Source organism: Hippoglossus stenolepis, chromosome 11 (assembly GCF_022539355.2).
Source record: "Hippoglossus stenolepis isolate QCI-W04-F060 chromosome 11, HSTE1.2, whole genome shotgun sequence".
Lineage (NCBI taxonomy): Eukaryota > Metazoa > Chordata > Actinopteri > Pleuronectiformes > Pleuronectidae > Hippoglossus > Hippoglossus stenolepis.
Window position 1 is genome coordinate 16,865,550 of NC_061493.1, and position 9,608 is coordinate 16,875,157.

Genomic DNA, 9,608 nt, shown 5'->3' on the forward strand with positions numbered 1-9,608 from the left:
AGCCAAAACCAGTATTTATATTATTGTGTGTATCGTACACAATCGTGTTAGTTAGCTCACTTCAATCCATAATTAAGTACCTTTCCATTCACCTGCAATATCCTGTCTACAAGTATTTAATGCTACACTGCTCCTGGTCATAGTTTAAGTGAGGCTGAGCACTTAAGTGCTTCCCATTTCTCCCCTGCACCAACTCCACTTGGCTTCGACATCCACGAAATTCTTCTCTTTTCCCAAGACATCAATTGTATGTCAGGCTCATACTTAAAACTGTCCGTCTTCCCTCTGAGCCCCGGTCCATTAACACTCAGCTGCCGTCCCTCTAATCTATCTCAGCACCTGTTTCAGATTCCACTTCTCCCTGAGTGAAGCTTGGAGAATGCCTTCAAAAGGGTTAGTAATTGAACCTCCCTTTGCCGGAAGTCTGATGGCGCACAAATACACTCTGAGGGGACCGCCGTTTTTGTCGATAACAATGACGTCCAGCTTAACGCTGAGAGAGAAAAGTGAAATCCCCCCTGGGATCTGAGGAGGGCGGCCAAAAGAGAGATCTGTAGCTCCACTTCAGCCAGTTTGAATGAAAGTTGGTCTCTTTCTTAAGCCTACAAAGTCCATGCGCCAAAAAAAAAAAAGTTTTAATTGGATATTTATCGCGAAGACTTTCAAATTCCTTTCGACCCTCAGTCTACCGATAGACTCGTGTCCCTGACAGTGGCATATTTGTCTTTGAGCTAATCTGCTTCGTTGAATACCTAATTAATAATCATTCATGCCCTTACACTGTCACCTCCTCTTGTTTGTCAAAGGCTCGATCAGCGTTACTGTTTTACAAATCCACTTCCTCCAATATCCGGGATTAATCCCAGACATGTAGCCGGGACGACAGATGGATAGAGGTGCTGACAGAGCTGCTGACATTAATCTGGATAATACAGCATCTCTCATGAAAATCCCTCCCACCCCCTGCAAATCAAAGATGCATGCACATTTACAATCTTTACGATATCAGGATTTATAATTCTGTCATGCTGGCAATTAGTTCCCCCCCTTCCTACACATTGCCTTCATAGTGTTAAAGACATTTATGCTATGGTATGTACAGTAATGGCAGACACAGCAGAAAATAGTCTTGATATCAATGTGTGCATGTTTAACCCCTGGAGTAAGAAACTGAGAACACTCAATGCATTTCCAATGTCCCCTGTAGGGACACTGGACTGATGAAGCTATAAATGCAAAAACAAAATATAGGAAACCCAGGAAATGTGAAAAGTTGATCCACAAAATTGTACTTCTTTTTCTATTTCTCTGTACAGTTCTACAGTGTTGGTGTTGGCGTGCTGGACAACGTGCCATTCGTATTAATCATGTATTCTAATTATCCAATTAGTTGAACCCATGCAGCCCAAAAATATCTTCTCGACTCAGTGTGAACTCCGTCTTTGGGATTGGGTCAAATGTGATTTACCAAAATCTTACCTGAACCTGAATTTCTCAGCACCACACATCTTCTGTACCAGTGCTATTTACACTCTTTCACTCTGATGAGCAGCAGCAGCCGTGCCTGACAAGTGTTTTCACATTTACAGGAAGAAAGTGAATGAAAAATAAACCAGCTTTAAAGGCAAAAGTCAATTTTACACCAAGTGGGATTTTGTGATCAGTCTCTTAACTGTCTAATTATGCAGGTTTTTGCAGCGTGTTATGTTTCCTAATTGGCTAGACTGAGCTCAATAAAAGGCAGAAAGCACAGACTCAAGATCAGGATGAATCTTTAGGGTTTTACTTGAAAAAGGATCAGGATTTAAAACTGGCAGGCTGGAGATCAGAGCAGTCTGGAAACGAGGCGAGCAGGCTGCATTGATTTGTGGGAGAGCAGGTCAGGAAAGCTGTTTCCCAGATTGTTTCCCCAAATGAGGCAGGCTGACAAAGACCAGACTGGATGTGGCCAGTTACTGTCTGAGGTTGGCACAAGTTCCCAAGGCACAAGTACTAGACCAAGACAAAAGGCGACCTATTATACTTACAACCTTGGGTATTCATACTGCACGTGGCCACAGTTTCAGATATTGAGGTGAACATATGTGTGAACAATCTGTACAATCAAAACCTATTCACATTGCGCTACATGCTCGGTTTCAGAGCTGAACTGATGATGTAGATACTTTACAGAGTTCTTTACATGGTCATATGCTCCAGGCACATCATGCCCATGAAGTACAGTAACCTGCCCACACCTAAGTTCAAACCTGTACAGCGACTCGCCCTCTGCCTGGATAAACGTTTGTGTTTGGACATGTACCTGAACTCTTCCTGCCCGTCCTAAAATGTCCGGAAAATGTCCGAATACAGCTGAAAGATTTCCGGAAAATGCACAGCGAGCAAGTGGGCGTGTTGATGATGTTCCTCACAGGCGACGCACACGAAACTAGAAGAATACACAAAGAAGATGCCGTCAAAGATGTCAACTTAGAAAGACAACAAGATTCGAGAGCTTTTGGCGATAAGGGCCGATACCGTCAACGTCCTGCCTCCTGCAGGCCCTACCCCCCCCCTCACTGAATGTTCTGGACATCTTCCTGTTGTTGTGAACACGTCTGACTCGGACGCTCTCCTGCTACGTTCTTCACATACGAAAGACAAACTCCAGAGAGCGCCTGAACAAGACTTCAGGGTCCTTTTCTAGTATTCATGTCTGAAAACCGCTTCACTGTCAGAACATCTTATGAAAGATTGACAGTAATGTTGCCACACTGATTACTGAATGATGATGATGACTCTTCAGTTGGCGACTGGTGATTTGTTGACTGATGATGAGACCTGGCTGTGCAGAAGATCTGGCAGGAGCAGCTAATCAGGAAGCGACGCCCACGTGTCACAGAGGACATCATGAATGAGGGGACAGCAAACACAAGGAGGAGGAAACACCAGAGGAAAATAGGAAAAGCGGGTGAAATAGCCAACTCCCTACAAACTTCACTTGATGCCGCTTCAAAAACGAGCAGGTAACCGTTTTCTATTTGAGTTAAGTTTCTAATATGGACATTTTGTGAGGATTAAAACAAAAAGGTGTCCCACTTCTGTTCACGTTCTGTCTCCTTCACTTTGCTCTTCAGTGGCTTCCCGGCAGGAGACAAGTGGCAGCGAGGGAGAGGAAAGACAAACGGATTCCCACACAGTCAGCAATGCTTCTAGTGATCACAACACAAGTGGCATATATTCTCTCCTTCTTTTAATAAAATATTTTTTAAATTAGATGACTTTCCTTGGTGCAACTGTCCAGCCTTCTGGGCGTTATCCAAACAGATCACGTAAAGTTGACGGGAAAATTGGCTTAGTGGAATCCATGTAAAAGCTCTAATCACACCATAGCGCAAATCTAATTATTCTCAGTAACCGGGCAGTAATGAGCTTTAGATTTAATGTCTTGATTTTCTGGACTTAATTTTGTTTTACCTTTGATGAGAGATTTGACATGCAGCGCTCTGATGTCCCTGATGAATGGAGACTGCTTCGTTTGCCAGTTCCCCCCTCAACAACAGACATGCTGCTGGATTTGCATAGGCTATTTACACTAATCATTCAGCCTGGCAAGCAGCCGGATTGTTCACAGACGTACAGTAGCTGCAGCACTGACCCTGTTGTGCAGGAGGCGAATCATTCCCTGCCGCTGCCTTTTCTAACCAGCGCCCGACTCTGATGCTGTGATGATTACCTCCATCACCTGCATGATGCACCCTGCCATATGTTACCAGGATGTTTCCCTCTGAAGTAAATCCCTCTGTCTTCTATGACATTCAACACAATGCACAAACCATAATTACCACATTAGCTGTTTCATCATACGTGTTAGAACAATTTGCATTGAAATGATGCACTTACGAGCATTGCCCTTGAACCCCCCTCCCCCCGGATCATATTTTGTATGCAGAGTGGCGCCTCATGTTGGAAATTCAATTAAGAGCGTATATGCTAAATCTACAATTCTGGTATACAACAGTCACAAGAGACTTGCTAATCAGCTTTCATGCCTCGAAGAGACAACATGTCAATCTGATTCTTGTTTTTCTGAAGTCACGTGGGCTCAGTCGGCAGCGCGCACAGGAGGTGACTCCACGCCACTAATTCACTGCACTCCTTTCAAACCTTCGCCAGGAGGTTATAAGGTGTTTTCTGCACATTATAAACCAAAGCCCGAAAGTAAAGAACTTCTCAGTGCACCGACGGCTGCTGTGATGTGCTTTGAACTTGCAGAATAAAATTTGTTCTATAAGGCTGGTTGGAGGGTGCAATTACATCCCCGGCTCAATTTCTTTGATCTGAATAACAGAGTATGGAATGTAAATTAAAACTTACTTTATAATGAACCCCCACAGTTTGGATTACAACAAAACGTGTACACTAAAACCACAGAGACACAACTAGCTCTACTGGAGTCATATATTCTCATTTCTAACACTTTTCAAGACATCCTGATAAAGTTCTGTGGTTGACCGTCCACTTTGATTGCCATCGATCTCCCCCACCACCCAACATGGGGGATAAAGACATGCTGAAAAGATGAACAGTCAGAAGCTGGAACAAACAGGCTTGTTCCAAATGTGACCTCAGACAAACTTTCCGCCACCTTTTTTCTCTGATGCTTTGTGGCAGCACAATAGATCCACACGGGGCTACTGACACCAAGGTTAGCGTTTTCATCTGTGAAATTGTTGTTTTGTTTTCAAGGCGTTTAAAATCCAATTTCCCAGCCTTTGCAGGTGTTCAAGTCACACAGAGGCCAGCGCGCCATTCAGCAGCAGCTGCTTATTAAAAGAGACAGTTTTGACAAAAACAAAGGGCACCGTGACGCTAGTTTAAAAGATTATGCAGATGAGGAATCAATACTCGTAAATGAGATGCTTGACTGTGGGAATCTGGTGGAATTGTTTCAATTCTGTGTTTGTCTGATTACTTTTTATTTTTAAGCAGGTGGCTTAAAATGACACCTCTTCTTCCTATTTCTATTTTCACAGCCAAAGACCAGATAAAGATATGAGAGGATTAGCAGATTCAATACTCTCTGATAATTAGCATACTGGTCCAATAAGGAGCACGACTACTGTGTGAGGACCTGTGTTGAGATAATCGAAGGAGATGGTTCAAGAGATATCCAAAGAGAAAGTGAAAATGGATTCAAACCCACAAGGACAGAGCTCTCAAGATGTGTCTTTAACTTCTCTTTCAGCTCTGTATCTAATTAATATGCTAACAAGCTTTGATAAGACCTTCTTATCACTTTTCATTCACGATTTTCAGCGTAAATGATCCAGAAATCAGGACATTTAAAGTAATTTAAGCTCCATTGATAAACTGCACCACTGGGGCAGATAGTGAGATAATAGAAAAATCTCCAGGATTCACTTTCTAAACCTAAACAGTGAGGATGGTGCTAATATTAGTAACAGAAAAAAAAAATCTATCTGCTCATCTCATGTATGTGCTGAGGTCGACTGTGGGATACAACCTATCCACTAATGTGTTTCTGTTCTGTTTACCCAGTATGTATACAGTATATCTCACCCTGATGGTTTACACTTCACATATCATGAACACAGAAATGTGCAACGCTAATGATGCTCAGCAAAAAGAGAGCTCAACTGAATCAGCTTTACATCACAAAAAGAAGAGAATGAACCTGAACATACAGCAAATCATACATCAGCAAAACACTTAAGCCTCTTTAACCAACTAATCAACAACAAGCTCGTTATTTTCATCCATTATCATTTCAAAAGTCTGAACTTTAATGTACTTACATCTGAAATGGTATAAGTACATTGTGCAGATCACTGCCAGAAGACGGTAGGAAGGTCGCTGGTTCAAATCCCAGCTCCTCCAGTCCACGTGTCAAGGTGTCCCTGGGCACTGACCCCTTAACTGCCCCAGATGGCTGAACAGGGAGTGTGTGAATGGGATGAATGAGTGATGAAGATTCACTGCATGAATGTGAACCATAATATAAAGTAGTTTGAGTGGTCCTTAAAACAATAAAAACACTGTATGTATGCAGCCCATTTATCATTTTACCAAGCAAAAGAAAGAAGAGGAGTTGGACCAATCATAGCATAAACAGTAATTGCAAGGGTGTTTGACAAATGATTCATTTCAAGAGACAGTAGCTTGGATCCAAAGATCCACACAAATGCTTTATAAATTGATTTTCTATCTATAATTGCTTGTACACATCTTTTGGGCTAAGTTGTCCATGTAAGGCAGTTACCAGGAGAGACGGCCATGCTTCCACAGCTCCAGAGTCAGTCTGCACCGTCTGCAATACTGATGTTACCTGTCATCGAGGATCAGTGGGTAATAGGCTAGTTACAAATTGAAAGATGTGTATTTTTAGAGCAATGTTACATTGGCAGGAATTCAAAAGAAGGAAATTACAACAAATTATCCCCAGAATGAAAATAGCATGAGAGCAACAGCAAAATTACAGTAAAATAACAGTTAAAAATAATACATATATAAACATGCACATGTGCTGAATTGTGACGTAAAGTGGTATTTAAAGACTTAAATTTTGGGATTAGGGAGGACAAGCTCTTTAGGCTGGTGTCCTTTTACAAATTTGTCATCACAGTTGATGACAAATTAATGCAGGGATTTATGCTAATGCTGCAATCCTTCGTGTAATTAGAAGCTGCTCTTCAAACTGTCTGCAGCCAGATGAAGAATGAAGTTGAGTGCAACGTGAGATGGGAGGAGGAGGAGGAGGAGGAACCACTTGTTGCTGCACGGGCTCAGTATGAATGCTGATTGCTGTCTGGTGAAATTCTCCTGCTTAAGTGATATTTTTAACATCATCTCAAGGATCGACACAAGTACGTCATCACCGGGCTGCGTCTACCTATGCTTCACTGGTTTGTAGCCGGGACTTAGATATTTTATTCGCTTTTTAATACAGTGCATAGAAAAAAACTTATTTGAATGAGAAGATGAACTGGTTCATTTAGACAATTTCGTTGCCACTCTAATATCATCATGTTCCTACTACCAGCAAAGTGATCGTCTTTTTCATTCAAACAGTAAATTATAGGAGGTGAAGGCTACAAGCAATCCTGAAACCCACTTCCTTTTCTTCTTCTGTTGTTTAATGATGTCTCAACTTGCTGCAATTGGTCCAAAAATCGGTCCTATAAAAGAAAATGACTGTTTTCACACTGCTCCGATCTGAGCCATTGTTTTTATGATCCAGACCGAGACTTCCTCTCACACCTGTTACTTTGGTCTGGACCAAACTCAAAAGTCCAGATAAATGTGAATGTGCCCTCAGACAATAATGAATAGGAAGCTGGATGGAGGCCAATGTAAAACATGGTTGTGCTTCCAAGTTTATAATCGCAAAAAAGTGATGTCATAGATTTTCAATTTGGTGCTTAAAGGCTGCTGTGACTCTTTAGTTAATCCTTATCTACTGTTGATGCTGTATCATTAATAACATCTCTACATTTAATATCACTCTTGTTTTCATTACAACTATTAGTCTGTCAGTGCTGAAACATTCTCTCTCTCTCTCTCTCTCTCTAGGCCGCCCACACTGAGTCTCGTTCTGTTGGAGGTTTCTTCCAGTTAATGAGTCACCGTCGCCAAAGTGCTGCTCATTGTGGGAACCGTTGGGTTTCTCTATCATTACGGTCTCAACCTCACTATTTAAAGACCTTGAGGCTATACAAATAACATTTTATTTATTTTGTTTTTCACGTTTATTGATGTTTTATTTTTGTACTTGTCATTCATTTCCAATCAAGTCTATTATCCACTTCACTGTTGATTCTATTTGACACTTGCAGTAGTTGGAAAAACACTGGTGGATTCATGATTGAATGCTGCTGTCGAGCAATTACAGTTCTATTGTCATCGTGATCCCTGGAGACAATGCAGCTTTCATTGGATGCCGGTTTACGGAGCGTTTCATTATCCCCCATTTCAAATGAGATCACCGGGGGGGGCAATTACCTCTGGCCACCTATAATAAGTTTGCGTGTTTCCATTCTGTGATAATCAGGACTCGTGTTGAGCAATCAACACTTACACAAATGATCAATCAGCACATGGCTGCATATTATCTACAATACCCATGAGGGGGTTCGGCTCAGTGATCTGGCTCTGACTTTAAAGTGTACAGCTATTTGTTTATGCATCGGAGTGAACACAACATGTGCAGGAATGCGTGTCTGTGAAGATTAAATTGCAGGTGATGTAACCACTGTTCCTACAGTGGAAAGTTTACATACATTAGTCAGCAATAAACGACCACATGATTAAATGTTAACTTCATGAATCGTTTCATCATGTTGAGAATATAACAGCGGTCAGACAAGCATCTAGCTTATTGGTGTTAGATGATACCATGGATATAGTAGGTTATAATTAGTGTTGCATTATAGGAGATTTATTTTCACTCGTTCCTCTGATGTGTAATAGTTTTGTGTGTAAGCTCCTCTCTCCCACATAACAGTGATCCTAAAACACTCCCAGTGTCTGGTCTGAATAGAGCCAGAAAAGCGAGAGTGGAGACATTTTCTACATGTGCTAGAAGAAGACGCCACAGCTTTGGAGTTTGAATCAGTCCAAGGTTCGGTACACGGTACGTCAATCACACAGGCAGAGGTTTCCAAGATATGAGGCAAAAACAGGTCAAAAACACAGAAAAGCAGGTAATACACAAACTCTCACAGCAGGGGAGAAGCTGGTATGCTAGTCACGAGGGATCAAGAGGAACTGGCAACAGACACTGAGACTAAATACTCTTGAGGGCGGGCAGATAATGAGACACAGGTGAAACACGTGAGGGCGAAGCAGGTAATCAAACACAGGGGCAGGAAGTGAGCATCTGAAGTGAGACAGAATGTGATTATACAAAATAAATCAGGAGGACAAATAGAGAATAATATAAATAATATGAACATGACCCTAAACGCCAGGGCTGGATGTGACAGAAACATTCTGAGGAAAAGTTGCAGTGCAGACGGAGGTCAAGCTCATCTAATTGTCTTTATGAAAACGGAGCTGAGCGAGCTTTCATTTCCAGCAGGCACTGAGGATTCAGCTCAAGTCTTCCAACTTTTAAAAGCTGGCTTTGTGTCTTACTACTTTTCTAGGTTCCCTCCTCCCCTGTGTCTCCTGTGCTCCCTTTTGTCTGTCTCTCTGTCTCTCTGACTCTCCTGGTGCTGATTACATTCTGTCAACCTGGAGTATATCTCCTCCTGCTCTTACCCGGCCGTTGCCTCAGATAATGTGGTAATAAATGCTCCGGGCGACTGTAGAGAACCAGTGATCTGTTTCCTTGTGGTATCTTCCAAGTTAATTGTTATCTCTCTCTTTGCTCCAGGGTCATTACTCATCTGCCTCCTCGCCTTCCCGTTTGCTTACCGGTGTTCCACGACCGCCCGCTATACTTCCTATCTGCTGCGCCATTCTCCCTCCTTCAGCCGACCTACACCTGCCTGCGAAGCCATTCCTCACGGCCCCTCCGCCCTCTGCCTCAGCCGGCTCATTCCACCTCTATTCCCCTTTCAATTAATCCTCTTCATTCCCTCACCTTCTAAGTCTGCCCATCTCGG